The 20,035-nt window shown below is 35.2% G+C and overlaps 1 protein-coding gene and 1 long non-coding RNA gene across 6 annotated transcripts in view; both read right to left on the bottom strand.

Moving 5' to 3' along the window:
• LRP1B (LDL receptor related protein 1B) overlaps positions 1-20,035 on the bottom strand; it is a 1,884,722-nt gene that overhangs the window by 1,339,382 nt on the left and 525,305 nt on the right. The window lies entirely within an intron of this gene.
• LOC146395753 (uncharacterized) lies at positions 8,154-14,322 on the bottom strand. The gene is made up of 2 exons (XR_014829232.1): positions 11,470-14,322; positions 8,154-10,147 (listed from the first exon to the last, which is right to left on the bottom strand). It is a non-coding gene; the product is annotated as an uncharacterized LOC146395753 (long non-coding RNA).

The following is a 20,035-nucleotide window of genomic DNA, read 5'->3' as shown; positions in this document are numbered from 1 at the left end:
GTTCTTTCTTTCTCCATATGGAGTTAACCCAGTGAACCATGGATTTTCATTATTTGATTTGTTATTTCAAAATACATGGACAATAAGATCTTATTCCAGTAATTATATGGTCAGTTTTCTGCAGGTGTTGAGGGATTTAATTTTTTGTGCCATTTTGAGGGGTAAACAGAGGCATAAGATAAATATAACAAATTCATATGGGACTTGAACCTGCAACCTTAATCATATCAGAAGGATTTTTCAATATATTTAGTCAGCTAAATAAAAGTAGCCATGTTAAAACATTCACTGACTTTATTTTTTCATTAATTAATTTACTTATGGCCACACCCACAGCATATGGGGCCAGGGTTGAATCCTAGACACAGCTGCAACCTATGCTGCTGCAATCTACACTGCTGCAGCTGGAGCAACTCCAGATCCTTAACCCACTTCATAGGGCCAGGGATCTAACCCACACCTCTGCAGTGACCTGAGATGCTGCAGTCAGATTCTTAATCCAATGTGCCATGGCAAGAACTCTGAATTCTTTTTTTTTTATTATGACTTCATTTTAAATGATGATTTTGAAGATGAGTATATACTAAATGAGCTTGGATAGTCTCAGTGTCAAATAAATATATTTCTCTTTTTTATTTCTATACTAGTTGCTTAATTTTGTAAGTGGGACTCGCTTGTAATATTGGATCATGAATTAGCAAAATGGACAAAAACAGTATGACAAAGGTTGAGCCCTCGAAACCTCTTTTTATTAAAAAAAAAAAGGCTATTCTGAATGAATATCTTAAATGAATTATACTTTTTTTTAAATTTTCTTAAAACTGATTAAACTATTGAAACTAAGGTAACATTCCTAAACGACCTATGGCCATCATTAGGTGTACCAATTAGTGTATGGTGATACTCTTAGGGATTATAAAAGTTTGTAGGTCTGTTTACCCTTATTAAATAGCTCAGGTCCTGTGTTTTTGAGCTGCTGTGTGGGCTTTTTATAGATTTTCTGTCAGCAATCTTGTTGTCACTTTTCACTGCTATCATTGTGCTGGTCCTAACAGCCCTACTCCCTTTTCTAATTTGCTACCTCCTAATAGGCAGTAGGTTTGGCAACCAGATAACTAAGCTTGTTAAAACTGTCAGTAAAATCAGATTTTGTAGATTCTAAGGGAACGTTCATAGGAGAAAAATGCATTTACCTTATTGCATGGACTTTGTGGGTTGTAATTTTTATTGTGCATATTTTAGTGTTTAAATCGTACTTCTTAGCTTTGTCAAGAAAGGTAGGCTGCCAGATAGTTCACTTCTGAGAGGAGGGGCATTAACTGTCTGTTAAATTAAGTACAGAGGCTGCCACATCTTCATCAGGTATGCTAAGCAGACAGGTGAGGTCATGTCTGGAAAAGTTGGGGTGCATACCTGAAGAGAGGCAATAAATCTATTCAGAGTTAAACATTATTAAAATCAAGAACGCTCTTTGAAATTTGCGGTAGAAGTCACTAAATTGCACAAGTTGTTGACTTTGAAAAATATTGCCATATTCCATGTTATTCTTACATCACCAAAATGTCTTCTTTGGAATGGAAGGGCTTATACTGGCAGCTTATTCACTGCAACCTATCCTGTTTGCAAATGTAGGGGGAAAAAAAAGTTATTTTTAGTCAATTCCATCCAGTCAGGAAAGTGCCCCACTACTTCACAGCCTAAAACAAACAATTACTGGTGATGGTCTCATTATAAATTGCTTTCCATGGGGTATAATGAGTTTTCTTCTTTTTTTTAAGAGACTTAGATACATGAGACATATGAACTAAATTGCATTTGCCTGACATAAGCTGAATTTAAAGCTCTTGCAGAGATTACCACCCTTTTAATACCTTCGCCTCTTTGAGACACAAAAGGCTGGATTTTTAAAACTTCTGTACAGCAAAAGCAATTTATACATATAAAAATACTTCGAGTGCCCTAGGGGTTGTTTGTGTTGCAGCGAGTCAGAAGACGAGTCTGATTTTAAGCTTAAGCTTCAAACATTTACGGCCTAAATGGGGATGCCATTCTGAATTAAGCCTCAAACTTTTTTTTTTTTTTTTTATTGGCAAGCAATGGTATCATTTCTAAGATGAGCTATAAAAGAGGGAAGCAAGGTCCCAGTTACTTGCACTCATCAGAGAATTTTTTCTCCCTAAAGAGAATAGATTTCAACTGATGATCCCAGTCTCCTAATTCAGGCACTTATGCTCCTCTCCCATGAATCCTCTGCTTCAATCAGAGGAGAGATTTTACTTTTTCCCTCCTGCTGCCACCAGATACATCAGGCTGCTGATGTAAAATCATTGCTACATGACAGTGACTGCTCAGGGCTGTGCTTCCCTCCTTCAAGAGCCAAGGACACCAACTAAATGTTACAAAAGTCCTTTTTCAGTGTTCACACCCTGAATCCTTGTATAAACACATCCTTTTGAAAAGCCTTTGGCATTTTTCTTTCTTTATCCATTTGGCTCTTTATGAAGCCTGAGCCACAGCCAACAGCTTAACTCAGCCCACTTCCGCCTCACCCTGGATGTTATAATTTGGCAGTGATTCTCCAAAGCCGAGAAGATGGAGGGTTAACCTAAGGCAACTCCAAGGAGAAGGTCTTTATCATCCCCTCCCGTCCTTTGCTCATTCTGCCCCCTTTTCTCATGCTTCCTAATCACCGCAAACCTTCAGGTAGCTTCCTACTTTCCCCAGGCCCTGAATGCCAGCATTCCTCCCAGGCTTCTCTCATTAGGAAAGATCTAAATGTCTTAACACACCATCTTCAATCAAAAATTTGCTTTTAGTTCTCAGTCCTCGATATGGAGTCTATTCACTGACAAGGAAATAGAAAAAAAATATATCAACTAATAATTTACATGTTTAAAGGGAGTATTTCTTTTTGTGTCACCACTACCAGGTAATACAGATATGCTCTAGCAGAGGTTATCAGGCAAGATAATATTTTAATTAAGGTTTTTTTATCAGGGAGGAAATTTTAAGGTCACTGGCAGGCCATTGCAGAGCAGTGTGCATGTGTGTGTGTGTGTGTTCTTATGTATGTTTGCATGTGAGAGAGTTGACATGAGGCAATTTAGGCTGACAGATCTTGTGTGGTCCTCAGTTCATGCAGCATAAATGTCTGCAGACTTTGCTTTAAAATATAGATCATGGTTTTATGTGAACGATCAGGCCCATAAAAAAATATTGACTTCATATTTTAAATTGTCCTTTTTGTAATTTCTCCGTAAGAACATTTGGGAGACAATATCCATCTGTTGTTTAGCTAGCTCTATATCAGTACTAGTATTGATAGCAAGAATGTTTGAGAATAACTATATAATCCACAGTCTTATAGTGACCCAAATTTGCAGGGCCTATGCAGACTTATGAAAAATTCTTCAACTTGCAAGGACTGAATTCCATAAAACTCAGTCACAACTCCTTCTTGAAGGACTCTCTGATGCCCCACTACCCATTTCAACCCCACTTCCCACCAACAGTGGAGAGTGTCTATTCTCTGAGTGTGGCTCTCTGCTCTCTGCTCACAACCACTCATTCATGTGTTTCATACTCATCCATTTATAAGGCTTACTTACATCTGACATAAGCTTCCTGAGGACAGAGGTTCTATTTAATTTATGTTAAAGCACTGAAACATTTATATGGTATAGTGTGTGTGTGTGTGTGTGTGTGTGTGTGTGTGTGTGTGTATGTGTGTGTGAGAGAGAGAAAGAGATGCTCTGCTTTAGGACTTCCAAGATATAAACTGTGGAAAGAAGATATTAAGGATAAATTAAGAGGCACTGTTACTTTTAATGCTGCTTTATGAAATTTGCTTTATTCCTCTTATTCGGGCTTACTTTTGAGATCCCACGTTAGGTTCTCTCACATAATTAGCAACTGATTTTATAATTAGGAAGGATCCTTGGTCCTTTGGAGCATATTATAATGTTCAAGAAAAACCTATTTAAATCAAGAAACTTGTCTCATGGAACAGGTCATTTTATTTTCAGAATGTCTTAGGAAAATCCTTTAAAGTCCTCATAAGAGTGTCTCCTTTATGCTTATAATTAGAGTACTACTAGTATAGAGAAATGGTACAAAGTCAATTCAGAACAAGGTTTCTGGAGTTAACTTCTGCCCAAATATGTGAAACAAGAAAATCTGCTGTTATACGAACAAAACTCTAGCGAACAGACAACATAAGACTGGGTAACAATATTTTCTGCAAATGGATATTACTGGGGATTTCAGAGGGTGAATGAAATTTTACATTCTAGGGAATCAATGAAACCCTAAAGGGACTGTTCAAAGAGAAAAGCATAGAAGATACCTGGACTAGTGCAAGATAAACAGCCCTCAGTGTATTCCTGCCAGGGGAACATTTTCTTTCATGCTTTAGATATATTTTTTTCTAATAAGAAATGTGCTCATTCTTTCCATCAAAAAAAAAAAAAAAACCCTCTTTTTCTTAAATGAAGAGGTTTTGAATTTTTTCCTTAAGAAACATGTCTAATTTTCTTCAACATGGAAATAGAAGAAAATTATCATTTAGTGTGGGAGATGGTGCCTAAGACCAGAGTTAGTAACTCTACAGAGCCAGGAACCTGGTTAGTAAATCAAAAACACTAAGCAAAACATTGAGAATATGCACATTTTTATAGATACAGAACTGAACCTTCCATGATGTCCCAAAGGTTCAAGTCTAACATTGACTTAAAACTTAGAGTGCTAATCAGAAAAGGAATTGTGCTTTTCTTCTCTTTGTCTCGCCAACATAAAGACTTATGATTGAACTAATCTGAATTGTAGGTGGCCAGTTTAAAAAGTGTAATTACAATGTGATATTTTGGAAAGAGGAACAGTTTTTTGATTTATCATAATTGGCATTTGACTATACTGATCAGATGGTGAGTCCAACAAATTTCTTGCTTTAGAAGTTTAAACAAGTTACCTTAATTGGATAGAAGCCAAAAAGAAAAAAAAAAGCATTTAATTCCTAGATTGCTTATCATGTTAATAAATAGGAAGCACACAATGTTAAACATGAAAACAAAAGAAATGTACAACATCCTCCTGTCAAGAATATATCTAGCTTTGGACATACTGTTTATGGAATTTCCAGGGTTTTCATGAATTATAGAAATCTATGAGGTAAAAAAAAGATACTCTATCTCATAATGAACTATGAATAAATTTTTTTAAACTATTTTGTGTTCTCTTTTAATATAAAGTATTTTTAAAATCCCAATTCACAAAAGGTATAGTAATAAAAACAAGCAAAATATGAAAAGCTAAAGGAATATATATTTATCTATAAATTTGATTATATTTATGGAGTATAGGATTATAAATATTAATGTTTAAAAATAAAATTGAAAGAAAGTATAAGAGTATATTATTAGTATTACTTTGTGAAACTTTTCTTTTACCGTTAGGTATTGAAAATACACAAATGCATTGTCTGGATCACAATGTAAAATACATTTCTTACTGAGGGTCAAAATTAATGTTTAAAAGTCACTTATGTTACAATGTAAAATATTTTCAAGATGCTGGTTTCTAGACTTGTTTACATGAAACTCTATAACAAGATGGGAAAATGAACCACATCAGCTTTATATATTAGACATTTGTAAACAATGAGACAACACTCTACCAGTTAAGTGTTAACAGTCTTTGGCAGAAAAGAGATATTATACTTTGCAGAAAATGTGACAGACTTTTGAAATGTAGGATTTATTTTGTTACTCATAAACTATCATTCTTTTATACAATGTTTTGACAAAACTGGGAAAAAAGAATTAGAGAAATTCTGCAGATACTATGACTCACATCTTTCGTCAATTTCTCTAGACATCTGCTACTTAAGGGCCATATGGGTAAATGAAAGTTACAAGTTCTCCCTGTCACCACTGCACTGGAAAAGCATCAGATGCATGTAAATATGTTATTTAAGTGCCCTATGTATATTTAGCTCATGTCACAAGAACATCTAGTATTTCATGGTATACACTAGATGTGTGTGAAGATTAAACTAGTCACTGAAAGTAAATCAAAATTTATCTGTATCCATTTAGAAGACTATTGGATGGATAAGTTTGTGCGAATCCAACTATAAACAATCTATATTGGGATAGTTGTCAGAGAAAATATATTACATGTGCTATTATGTGATATACGGGGTTATATTAATTTTTAAGTGAACATTGGTATTCTAATACTTCTAAATGGATAACTATTAATGAGGATATGCAGAATGAGTTGCATTGTTTTCATATGTAAAAATGACTGTATATTCCTGACTTCCCAAATCACAGAGTCAAAATTTATATAGTGAGCTATAACAAAACATTTGTTTAATCTTACCCAGGTTTTATTATACACACACACCAGGTGTATAATATATAAAATCCAAGATATTGTTATCAGCTTCCCTAACCCTTCTCCTCCAGGGTATTTGTATTTTATTCAACTTTGTCTAAGAGAAAATAATGACAAAGTTGATTTTTTTAAATCAAGGACTATATCCTCAAGGCATTATATAATTTTTACTATTGTTAAAAACTAAAAAATAAATGTTTGGAGTCGGAATGATTCAACCAGGATCCTGAAATCAAATTTTTTTTTTTTTTTTTTTGTCTCTTTGTCTTTTCCAGGGCATGGAAATTCCCAGGCTAGGGGCTGAATCAGAGCTTTAGCAGCCAGACTACACCACAGCCACAACAACGTGGGATCTGAGCCAAGTCTGTGACCTACACCACAGCTCACGGCAACACCAGATCCTTAACCCACTGAGCGAAGGCCAGGGATTGAACCCACAATCTCACAGTTCCTAGTCAGATTTGTTAACCACTGAGCCACGACAGGAACTCCGATCTTGAAATCAATTTCTAAAGAAAAGAAAAGGAAAGGAAAAGAAAAACTTGATAAAATCATGAGAAATTATATTCTTCATAAAAAATGAGAAAGCCTTGTTCTTTTTAAATTAGTGAGGTTTTTGTCTTGAAAAGACTAAACACAACTGATCTGATCAAAAGTCAAAAATGAGATAGATTTAGATAAATGAATGTATGGATGAATGCAAGAACACTTTCATAATGACCTTATTTTTCTATCAAGTAATATACAAAATTAATAATAATAATGGCATAATACATTACTAAAGCACATTCCCCATAACCACAGATGAACTATTGATCTAAAGTAATTGTGATGAACTTAATTATATTCTATATTTAAAAGGCTTACTAACAAATTTCATCACTTAAGAAGGATTATAAATCCCTTTGTAGTAATTTAACTTCCTTTCACTGAAGAGACTACAATGCATACCACATAAAATTAAAGATATAAGTTAGATCCAACATACAGACACAAGTGTAGAGATACTGCCAAATGAGATACATGTAAAATATTACTAAGGAATAAATATTTGGACTGTTACTTTATCCGTGTTTTGAATGAATCCTAGGAAAAGGGAAAAATAAAGTTTTATTTTATGAGCAATTTAGTAGTTATAATCTCTGTGTATTTTATACTATATATTATACCTATATACCCACCTGAATAAGTGACTGACTACCTTTATTCAAGAAGCTGTAGTTGACCTAATGTGTGATTGAGATGCAAATTTTTCTCCCATTGTCAGTATCAATCTTATCAGTAGGGGACAAAATCCACACAGCAACATTTCTTGGGTCTTCCCTGTACTTTGCTGTTTTCAATACCACACTCTCAGTTCCAGCTCTCCTTATCTCCATCATCCTTCTGCACAATATGTCTCAAGTCTTTCTCCTCTCTAGTTTTTTATAAGAACTCTAGTTTTGTATAAGTCAATTCATACAACTAAACCACAACTAAGGTACTCTCCTCCAAGTGACCTTTACAGTTCAGTGTAAACTTCTCTCCCTCATAACAATGTCTAACCCGCCCTTCTGGACATAATCACTTCCTAATGTTCAATTCATACTCTAAACTTCTGATAGAAAGGGCTAGTTACAATACATTTAGACATTTTGATTTTTTGTTTGTTTGTTCAAGTTGTGTGCTTTGCCCAGACTGCACTTGCTTGTATTGGAAAGCTTAGTTTGTCAAATCAAAACTGTTCTTAAAATCTCAAATTCAATTTCCTTTAAAAGTTTCTTTCTTTGGTATGAGCTTTTTCTCCTTTAAACCCCAGAACCCTTTGTTTGCATTTCTCCTAAGGCAGCTGTCATAGTATTTTAATAAAGTGAAGATACATCATACAGCATTTAAATTGTGAACCTTCAAATAAACACATCAAACCTAACATAGGAACATGGTTTGTGTGTGTGTTTTTAATTGTGTCCTATCTTGTTTTGCTATTTTGTTGTTTGCCTTTTGTATTAAAATACCTTATAAACACGCCAACAACCTCATCTGATACCCAACTAAACAGCACTCTGTTCAGAAGACAATGCACTTCTGCATTGGGACTTGCTGAAAGAAAGTGGAACACTTAAAAAGCCATGCACACAAAAAGTCATGGGCAATTTAAGCAATTTTAAAAGATGAATTCTATGACATGATTTTCACATCAATTACTCATATGGGACCCAACTAAGAGTCTGCTTATTTACAGTCATATATATCTCTGATTCATTACTTTATTGAGCATATAGTCAGAAGAGGGACTATTCGTTTTTGAATGCCTCTGTGTTCTCGGTAGTACCTTACACATACTTAGCACATACTTTTGTTATTTTGAATAAAAGCAAGCAAGTCTGTTTAAAAGGTAACAAAATCTCAAGTGGGAAACAACCATGAAAATCAATTAATTTATTAATTACACTTAAAAAATAGTACAAACAGATTATTTTAGAACTTAATTGGAGAGTTTATAGGTCTTTGAAAAGCTTGTATAGTTTAAGACCTCTTCACCTCTAACCTTACTTCACCTTCTCAACTGAAAACTACTGAAGGGCAGTAACACTATGATATATCTTGTTACCCACTGAATTGTTGTAGTATGACTTATACTAATCTTGTAAAGAATTAACTTAGCTCTATGACATGCTTCCAGAAAAATCTCCATAATCTAGGATACGTAAATGCCAACAAAATATTGCAGAGATAATTGGCTGTTTAACTGATTGTACCTTTTAAAACTGAGCTAGGATAGTGGTCAGGGACATGTTTTAACAGTGAGCTTAATTTCAATGATTGATTGAAAGATGAAATGAGACACAGGGCTTTATGGGGGTATACGGAAGACAGAGAAAACTGCAACACACAATTTCTTTTAAGCAGCAATGGCACCATGCAGACCATGAAGAGCACTAGAAAGTCTAGAAGCAGAAACTCAAATCAAAAAATAGCTGATCAGACAGGATCAGGTGTGATACCCACACTAGTAATAGCTCTTCTGGTGGTCACATTTTCAAATGCAAAGGGAGATCAAGACCATAAAAAAATCCACTTGCTTTTATTTTGCTCCACCTGCCCCCGTTTTTCTAACTCTCCCGACAAATGTTCTAATTTTGGAAAGTCGCTATTTCAGATTAACTCTGTAGAGGGCTGAGTTTTGTCACTTTGCAATCAGCAAGTCAAGCAGTCATAACACTTTTGTTCATAGCTACTATGTCACCTACAAATTGGTCTGGGATATTGAAAAAAGCATTGGAAGCAATGCTCATGAAAAAAAATATCCTATTTCCCCTTTGGCTTTTTTTATTTTCCTCTTCAGCATTTTGATTATCTATTTCATTTCAGATCTATAGCTTGTTTTGCCTCAGAAATGGATTTCCCTGTTGGTTATGTTGATAAGGCAAATTTTAGGAGGTTGATGTCCAAAGCTCCCCTCTGTGTGATAAAATCTAACCCTTGGCCACTGCAGGAAGTTTTAAACTTGAACATTAAATTTTATTTCAACTGAATTCTCATTTAAACCTTTAGGTTAACTACAGCTAGAGCTTGTAACAAATATTTGGAATGCTTGAAGGTATTTTAGCATTTAATTTGTACCTATTTTGCACTTTGCACAATCTGATCCAGAAATTAATGCTACAAAAGATGTAAGTATATAAAGGTGAACTATATTATGGCTCCATGTCAGGTATGTGTCACATTAGACTGGGAGTTCCCGTCGTGACTCAGTGGTTAACGAATCCGACTAGGAACCATGAGGTTGCAGGTTCGATCCCTGGCCTCCATCAGTGGGTTAAGGATCCGACGTTGCCATGAGCGATGGTGTAGGTCAAAGACACGGCTGGGATCTGGCATGGCTGTGGCTGTGGCTGTGGCTGGCAGCTACAGCTTCAATTAGACCCCTAGCCTGGGAACCTCCATATGCTGCAGATGCAGCCCTGGAAAAGGCAAAAAGACCAAAAAAAAAAAAAAAAAAGAAAGAAAGAAAAAAAAAAAAAAAGAAAGAAAAAGAAACATTAGACTAGCAAATTTTTCTTAGTTTCTCAAAGACCAACATAGGGAATTTCTATTCTTTAAACTTTCTTGAAATCTGACTTCCTGGTCTCTTTGTAACCCATATGTCTAGAGATGTCCTACATTCTTTCTCTTCTATATCTTAACTCCTCCTAACTTTCTAGCCTGAGCCCCTTGAGTGATGGTATTTTCTACTATCTCCACCCCAATCTACCTTTGAAGCTATCTATTATTGGTTCTCCATAGCAGGTTTCTCATCCTGGTGTAAATCAATCTCCCCTTTCTAACATCTCTACTTTCCTACATCACAGTACTCAGATCAATATCACGAAGAAAGCAAAAGCCAAGTAGGTTGGTGGGGGAGAGGCTGACAGGGTGTAAACATTCCATGACCAACCCTTCACAAACCCCATCCCCATCTCATTTAAATGCTTTGGCTAGGGCAGTCTTACTTATGCCTTGAACTCTCCTGGAGAACTTTCTAAAAAAACCGCTATGGCCAAGTCCCTGCCCACTGCAACCCCCAGGTAATTCTTCTCCAGGCAGAGAAAGACAAATATATGATGTAATTTATAGCCAGGATCTAAAAAAAAAGATACAAATGTTGACCTGGAAATAGACCTACAGACATAGAAAACAAATTTATGATTAACAAAATGGAAAGGGGCGAGGGATAAATTAGGATTTGGGATTAACATATACACACTACTGTATCTAAAACAGATAACCAATAAAGACCTATTGTCTAGCACAGGGAACTCTATTCAATATTTTGTAATAACCTATGATAAAAATACATATATATATTCTTTTTTTTTTTTTTTTTGTCTTTTCTAGGGCCACACTTTCGGCATACGGAGATTCCTAGGCTAGGGGTCTAATTGGAGCTGTGGCCGGCCTACGCCACAGCCACAGCAATGCCAGATCCCAGCCGCGTCTGCAACCTACACCACAGCTCATGGCAATGCCAAATCCTTAAACCCACTGAGCGAGGCCGGGGATCGAACCTGCAACCTCATGGTTCCTAGTCAGATTTGTTAACCACTGTGCCACGGCAGGAACTCCTATATTCTTGTTCAGATTCTTTATGTATATATTCTTGTTCATATTCTGTATATATAAACTGACTCACTTTGCTATATACCTGAAACTAAAACAACACTCTAAATTAACTATACTTCAGTAAAAAGCAAAGGCCTTGCCCTCATATTCCAAATGAATCTAATGAACAAAGTCGAGAAACACTGGAATGGTTTGGAGAGTTGTTGTGTTCCACAAAGAAGGGGTACCAGATTTTTTTTCTAAAGGATTTGCTCATAGAAGAATTGTGGTGGTGTACTGGGGCAGGGTGGGGTGGAGGAGGGGAGATTGGTGAGTGTTAGCTGTCTGTTGGCCTCAGGATTTAAGGTAAATTAGAAAAAAAAAAAAAAAAAATCTGTAACCAGAGTCCTGTGTACACTTTAGGTAGATTAGACTCAAGATCAACCCTCATGTCTCTGACTAGTACACCCTGAGCAGGAAAAGAATTAGTTAACAATGCTATTTACCACCACACCTAATTTCAGGGTCTCTACCGTGAAATAAGAAAGGTTTGTTATTCACTGGATTCTTTTCCTCATAGATTCAGCTTGCAACTAGATTTTCCTCTAGCAAACAAAGGGTTGTCTGCAGCCCTACATAGAAGGGCCTACAAAAAATGAGAAGTAGATAGCCAGCCAAGCAGCGATGGCAGCCCACCCACTCCACCCCCCACCCCACTCTTTTTATCTGACACTGTCAAAGCAAAGCAGTTTAGTTGGCCATGGTCTCCACAACAGTACCCTGGGTTAGCTGCTGGGGTCTCCTGATTGTGGTTGAGGTGCCACCATACCCACACTATTCAAGATCTGTTTTGTCAGTAATAAACTATCAAGAGATGGAAGCTAATCCATTCATATATTTATCCTCCCACCTTGAATATGAGCTCTGTAATTTGGTCTTAGCTTTTTTTATTTCCCAAGTACCTCAACGTTTTCCCCATTTTCTGACTCAAAACTGATTAGCTTTACAATACTGAGAATTCGGGAAGCCCTTAGGTTTAAAACAGAGCCTAACATTACATTATCTATCCCTAGCTATCCTACACATGCTCTAGCCATGATACATATTTATACAAACTGTACTACATCTTATCCTGAAAGGATCTCGTTTAAATTTCTCTTTCCTCTACAAACAAGTACCATATCTTTTCGATATGCAAAAATGTATTCAACTCAGGAATGCAGGCAAATCATTGTACCCTCCATAGCGTCTAAGCCAGTAAAGCAGCTTGTAACACAAATAGAAGCTGAGTATCTTTCAGATCACAAATTATCCCTAATTTGAACTGTAGACCTTCACCTTGTTGACTGTCTTTAATCCCATTTCTAGACTATTTACTATTTAAGTAGCATGTTCTAACCAGGATTCTGAGAATTAGTTTTCTGGGCCTCCACAAGGAACTCCATCCAAACTTCTCAAGCTTCTAATAACAAATAGCCAGTGTCAACAGCTCCAAAGCAATACTCAGAGTAGCAGCCAATTTCCCAGGGAATCACCTCTCATTGGATTGAGCAAATGCCTTGTATGAGCCTCAACATAGCTACCAGGACATCTGTCATTCACAAAAGGCTCTAATTAGTTGAGTTTCAAAAATGTTTCCAGTTTTCAATTTCATAAGGGAGCCCATTATGTCTCGGAGTAGTTCCCAGTGCTTCCCGGTAGTAGTAGTCTAAAAAACATTGATGTTTCATAGGGTAAAATTTTATCCTTTGGATCTTAAGACTAAAGAGATTGTATCCAGCAAGAAAATAGGCTTGTGGGTATGGACTTTGTCTGAAATATAGTTGAGTACTGAATTGTAGAGACTGGCTCCCAAAGTGGAACCCACATCATAGTCAGACAAGGGTACTCACAGTCTCCTATTGGCCTAGGTCAAACAGACAAAGATATTTAGAAAATATTTTCAATACTTTATGATCCTCTCAAAATATTACAAGGTGAAATCCTATGCATAATGTATTGCTAAGTTTGTGAAATAAGTTTCTTTACCTTCTTACATAGTTCCCCAAATACTTCTCCCTCACTCTCAACTCCCTAAAACTCTCTTCAGCAACCCATTTGGGCTACCTATTTGTCTACTTATCTCCACCTGGATTTGTTGTTTTTCTCCTAATATGGTCAAGTTCAAAGGCAGAATAAGCAAGGCCTAAATTTTAACACTTACATGTTTTTGCTTTCAAAAGATAATCATTGCACTCAGTATATAAATGACACATATAAACACATAAAGATTAAAATGACAGATTTGACAGACCCCAAACTAATTGGTTAAAGTTAATATACATTATCTATTTTAGCATAGGTTAAAATATCAAATATTTGTTGAAAAATTTCTATGTACCAAGTAGTGAATAAAGATTAGCTCATTGATTTTTAAACAACTTTTAACATAACATTGTTGAGAAAACTGATTGGGTTATACAAATTCCCAAAAATGTAGTAGTATTCTTTTACCTGAAAAAGGATATGGAATAATCTAGATTGAATGTCATGGTTTATGATTAGTTTGTGTTAAAGTTAAGCATAGCTGTGTAAATTTTAGATAGCTAAAAGCCAGACCAGTGCCTGACCGAGGCAAGTAAATTAAGTGAATACATACAGTCCAAAGATATTACTCAAACATTTCCCTTGGGAAGGTGAAATGAAAAAGTGATCTGCTATAAGGTACCTATCATTTCATAGAAAAGCTATGTTAGTGCAATTTTGAAAGAGTTATCATAGTCCCCCAAAACTCAGTGGAATGTGTGTGTATGTAAAAGTTTAAAATGATTACCAATCTTTAAGTCAATCCTAGATTCTATACAAAGTTTTACGTTTGATGAGGTAGTTCATGTTTCCTAATTCCATTTTTTCCATATTGTACATCAGCGAATACACGTAACGGAATTTCCCTGTTTTCAAAAACTATAATGGATTCATCCAGAATTTAGTTCGCTTGTGTCTTTTTGAGCTGGTACATTGACTAGATAATATATTCATGTTATAACTAACCATAAATAATGCATTCTACTCAAAATTAATATTTTATGCTGTTAGGTAAAATACAATGAAGCAACATTTATCTTTAAGTCTGTAATTGTGTATCCCATACTCATTTAAAAAAATAGAATTTTCTAAGAATAGTTCAAGTACATTTCTTCTCTCAAAACTCATCTAAAAAAGCAATCATAAAACATGTTTTGAAGAAAACTCCTTGAGGACAACTCTCCAATTAAAAAATATTTTCTTTAGGATGAGGCCTAAAATTGAAGTTCTGACCAACAATTGTCATTATAGATTCTAAGATCCAATTTTGTAAAGAGATTGCCTTAGGAGTTTGGCTAGATTCCAGTGAGGTAATTGTATTACACCTTCCTAATTTTTCACAGAAGTTTCAAATGAATACAGTTTTTTTCCTTGTACTCTAACTGGGAAATACTATACCAAGAAGCAAGGAAAAAACTCACATATGTGAATATAAACAATAATTGGAAATTATTAGAAACACCATTGTCCCTCATGTGAAATAAGAGGGCTAACAGTAGAGAAGAATATGACATGGAGAAAACTTGGTTTCTGTGCCTCAGCCTTCTGATCAGTCTAGGTATTAGTTTCTATCCCCTCAAACTTCCCTCTACTTAGTGCCCAAAAGATGATTAACTCAAGTATAAATGGCTGATACTAGCAAATTTTAATTTTTAAAAAGGGATTAAGAGCTTACATTAAAACATCAATATTTTTATATATTTTCCATATTTCTTCTCCTCCATTTCACAAATAACAGTAATCATGAAGTTTGTTTTTTTGTTTGTTCATTTGTTTGTTTTGGCCCACACCTGAGGCATGCAGAAGTTCCCAGGCCAGGGGTCAAACCCAAGCCACAGCAGTGACAATGCTGAATCCTTAACTGCTAGGCCACCAGGGAAGTCCAAAAGCAACACTGTATATAATAAAAATATATAAATTATTATATAAATTTTATAGTTATATAAAATAGTTAATCAAATAATATAACTACATAATAATCTCAAAACTTCTACAATGTTATCCGGAGGGTTTTCTGATTTGGTTTTATGAGGCAAGCTTTGCATATGGAGGACATAGAATAGCAAAAGTAAACTAGGATTTATTTTTAAAGTACTGCTGTTTCTCATCTCTTGATGGAAGATAGTATAGCAAAAAGAATATATATGCATATATATATGAGACTGGATCAGTTTACTATACAACAGAAGTCAGCATAACACTATAAATCAACTATACATTAATTTAAAAAATAAATATTTTTTAAAAAATTAAAAATAAAAGCCCCGTCAAAAAAAGTACCACTATAGGGTACTTTTAGATTTTCCACATTTATCTATGCACCTTAAAGAACAAAATAAACCTATGACCCATGGGTCAAATCCAGCCTGAGGCCTGTTTTGTATGACCCTTGAAGATAAGAATGGTTTTGCATGTTTAAAGGGTGTAAAAAGAATTAAAAGGTGACATATGTGGCCTACAAAACCTAAAATATTTATTGTCAAGCCCTCTACAGGAAAAAAAAAAAAAAAAAAAAATGCTGACACCTGATTTAAGCTCTAAAAAAAAAAAAAAAAAAAAAAAAAACTTGAATGATTTGAATGGCTTTTTTATCTTTAAATTGGTGCAGAATTAAAGGAGTCCTATTTGAATTTCCTCTGTATTCCCATGATTATAGAACCTTCAAAAGCCTGAGAGCTCTTTAGCTGAGTCAGGTGAGACCACCTGAAACTCTAGGCCTCAGGCCAGGTGCCTTTAAGCAGAATAGTCAAGAGAAGCCCAGCTAGGTCTGGCAGCAGAATACGGAGCCCATTACATGATTGAGTGGGTTCTGCCACCACAAATATGCAGGTAAAGACTGAGCACATTTTCCGCAGTTGTTGCTGTTAAATAGGAAAATACATTTTCTACATGCCAAGCAAGATGTTGGAAAAGTCTCCTCAGCCACCAACTCAGAAGTGGTTTTGTTTTGTTTTCTTTCAAGCATCAAACAAGATGTATATCCTGTCCTTGCTATACCCATGTTCGGCGTCAGAAGATCGTCTCTCATGGTTTTCTTTGCCTTTTTTTTTTTTAAGCCATTACATCATTCAGTTGCTTTCATTTTCATCATCATAATAAAGTCCAATTTCAGCATGGTGAAATGTAAAAGAAAAAAAAATTAAGCCCAGATAAGTAATCTTCAGCCTGCTATTTCTTCATCAAAAGCCTGTGAATGCCTCTCTGCACACATCTGGAATAATTTCTTTCTTTTATACACATCCATGTTAGAGAGAGATAACTAATCACTAATCCCTTCTATTAACATCATGATGCTCTTTCATGGGAAATAAAATTGGTCACATCATTTCTAATTCCATGCATCAGCAAGGACCAGCATCACGCAACTTGGAGAACAGGAAGTTTCGACAAATACAGATATACATTGCACTAGGATTTATAGAAAACACTGAAAATAACATATGAGCAAATGGAGGCATTAATGTATGCAGGTAATGTCAATTTAAGTGGATGCATTAGTGATAACAAAACTTTTATTGGTATGATAAAATATATAATATTAAAATATAAACAAAAATATAGTTTAAAAATGACAGGTCAACAATGCAATGAAATAACTGAACTAGAAAGAATGTTATGGGCTAAATGGTACCCACCCCCAAAGTCATATGTTGAAGTCTTTATCCCTCAAAACTCAAAATGTGACTATTTTTAAGGAAAGGGAGTAAAGAGGTGATCGAATTAAATTGAGGCAATGAGGCTGGGCCCTAATCCAATCTGACTGGTGTTCCCCATCATAAAAGGAGGAAATTTGGACAAAGACATCCAAGGATCTTGCACAGAGCAAAGACCATGTGAAGACACAGGAAGAAGGTAGATGTATGTAGCCAAAGAGTGAGGCCTTGGGAGAAACCAAACCTGCCAACACCTTGATCTGGATTTCTAGCCTCCAGAGCTATGATTAAATGTTTCTGTTGTTTAAGCCACCCAATCTGTGGTATTTTGTTATGGTAGAACCAGAAAACTCATACAGAAATAGGAATATTATAGAATATTGTTATCATTACATTTTGTTGGTGATAATACACCTGAGTATTTTGCCTTTTTACTTATTCTTTGTAACTCATTACTTTCTCTTATTTCCTCCCTCTCTGTTTTTTCCCCCACCTTTTTTCCTTTCTTTCTTGTATTTCTTCCTCAGAATTGTTCTTCAGTACCTATGGGGTGGTGAGCCTTATGAATATCTAAGCACTAAGTATTCAAAGTATGATTTGATTCCTGTCTTTACAAAATTGAATCCAAGAGATTTTACCTATATGTTACTTTGACAAAGAAAAGGATAATAGAAAAATCCATTTCAACATTTCCCAATACACACCAAACACAACCCCATCTGTATTAGGAGTTATATGGAAATGTGGCCAATTATTCCTACAATAGCAAAAAAGCAATCCCCAAGTCATCTGTAACTAAAGTTATAATACATGTCCCTAAGCTTCAGTACACATGAGCAATACTTAAAGTTATTGATTACTAGTAGGTAACAGCCATCTATTATTTCTAGGGATGGATTTCTATTTTTAGAGATCACTCCCTATCTCTCCTCCATCCAGCTTTCACTATAAATTAGAACTCACCTCTAAAAACGTCTCTTCAAGCCTTGACATATTGCCACAAAGTGTTGATGAGGAGACATAACATTCAATTACAAAGAATTTGTTTGATAGAATCCATTGCCATAGCTTGAATGATGTTTGGCTGATTTTTTTCTAGAGAGGCCTTTCAAAAGCTAAGGCATGTATGACTACTCCAAATGGCACCAACCAAAAACATGTGTGGTGTTAATATAGCAACATTTCACAATTCAAAGTTAAGTAATTCCTCTTCCTGAGCCTGTCACAGGCACAACCTCTCAATCTTCAACATCTGCTCTGATGGGCAGGGTAGTATTGGGAGAGTTCGACCATCATGTGCTGCAGCATTACAAGACTAAATATCTGCATATTTTCATAGGAATGATACATAGAAGCCTTCAGGCAAAGGCCACAGATGGGCAAAATTGTGAAGCAGATAACCGTGTTGGTCTGTTGCCCACTGGTGACAAATATTTAACAAACAACTTTACAAAAAAAAAGTCCTTAGTTTATTAAAATATTATTGATATAAAGGATTATGTAGCATTCAAGAGGCCAATAATACAATATATAATAATCTTTATTGTAAATTCTCTGTAGTCTATTGATTTACACAAAATGTTTCAGTTGATTTTACCCAACTCTTATAATAGATGAATACAATGAAGAAGCATAGTTCTACAGTCATTTTTGAAATCTGGAAGAATATTTCCTCAACTTCTGTGGATATTCACAATGTACCAGTTAGGGCCATGACACGTTTTTAAGTTCAATCTACATTTTAGGTATTTTTTATTCACTACTTTCTTAAGTCTATATGGACAAATGAAATCAAACCCTAATTTCATTTGTTTGCTATTTTTCATGGTATACATATTCCCATCATGGCCAATTTCAACTTACCAACATGATATCACCAGACAAGGCCTTGGAAAAAGATGCGCAAGAGAATATTATTACATAATTTTTCCATTGGGCAATTAAGATGGGCTTAAAATAATTCAAAGAGGAAAGATAATAATTAAATGTACTAAAGCAATTAGAAAGGAATGAGTTTTGAGTATTGTTTTAAAGAATATAACTATAAATTTATATTGTTTACTTTTAAACCATGATCATGTTTAACATTCAGTGTTCAAAACTTATGTAAATTTAAGCAGTGGGCTCTCCTAAGTGTACAGGCCAGCTCTAACACTCCACCACTTCTGTCTGTCAATAGTTTTTCAAACCCCTTTTCTCTCTCTGATGATTGTCTTCCAGGTACTCACACAACTCTGTCTTTCCCTTGAGCAATTCCTCTAACATATCTTCTACTTAAATATTCCTCTCTGCCTGTTTTTCACTGCATTCCCACAATCTAATCTTAACATTATAGTATTAAAAATACGATAGATTAATTCACATTAGCATGGTTTATGTCAAAAATAGCTAATATGTGCCCTGTTCAACAAGAGTACAGTACTGAAATTCCAAATACATCTCTAATGGCAGATTTATGGGTTTTTTTTAAATGGCATACCAAGTAACAATGATACTTTGGTACAGATCCTTCAAATTATGTCATGTCATGTTGTTGATACAAATATTTTTGGATTTAGTATGGTCTGTTCCAGATATGTAACTATTTGCACTTCTTTAATAACCTTGGAATTAAAAACCCTATTAAGTAATAAAACTTTTTTTTTTTATACAATCTAAAGCTCCCAGTTTTACCATCACTCTGCTCTGCTCTCTGGTCTTAACATTGTGAACTACATTTTCTTAAGAATGCCATGTTCCCTTTAACCTCCAGGTGTCCTCTCAAGTGGTTCTCTCCACCCAGGGATCCCTCCCTACTCTACCCTCATTCCTTGAGTTTAGCTTCAGATCTTCCTAAATCAGGTGAGCCAGAACTTTCCCTG

Source organism: Sus scrofa, chromosome 15 (assembly GCF_054392235.1).
Source record: "Sus scrofa isolate SSC_HxYL_T2T_F1_AM1 chromosome 15, Sscrofa_HxYL_maternal_Yorkshire_Landrace_v2.0, whole genome shotgun sequence".
NCBI classification, from domain to species: Eukaryota; Metazoa; Chordata; class Mammalia; order Artiodactyla; family Suidae; genus Sus; species Sus scrofa.
Note: the sequence above shows the minus strand (reverse complement) of the source record. Positions and strands in the feature narration are given on the sequence as shown.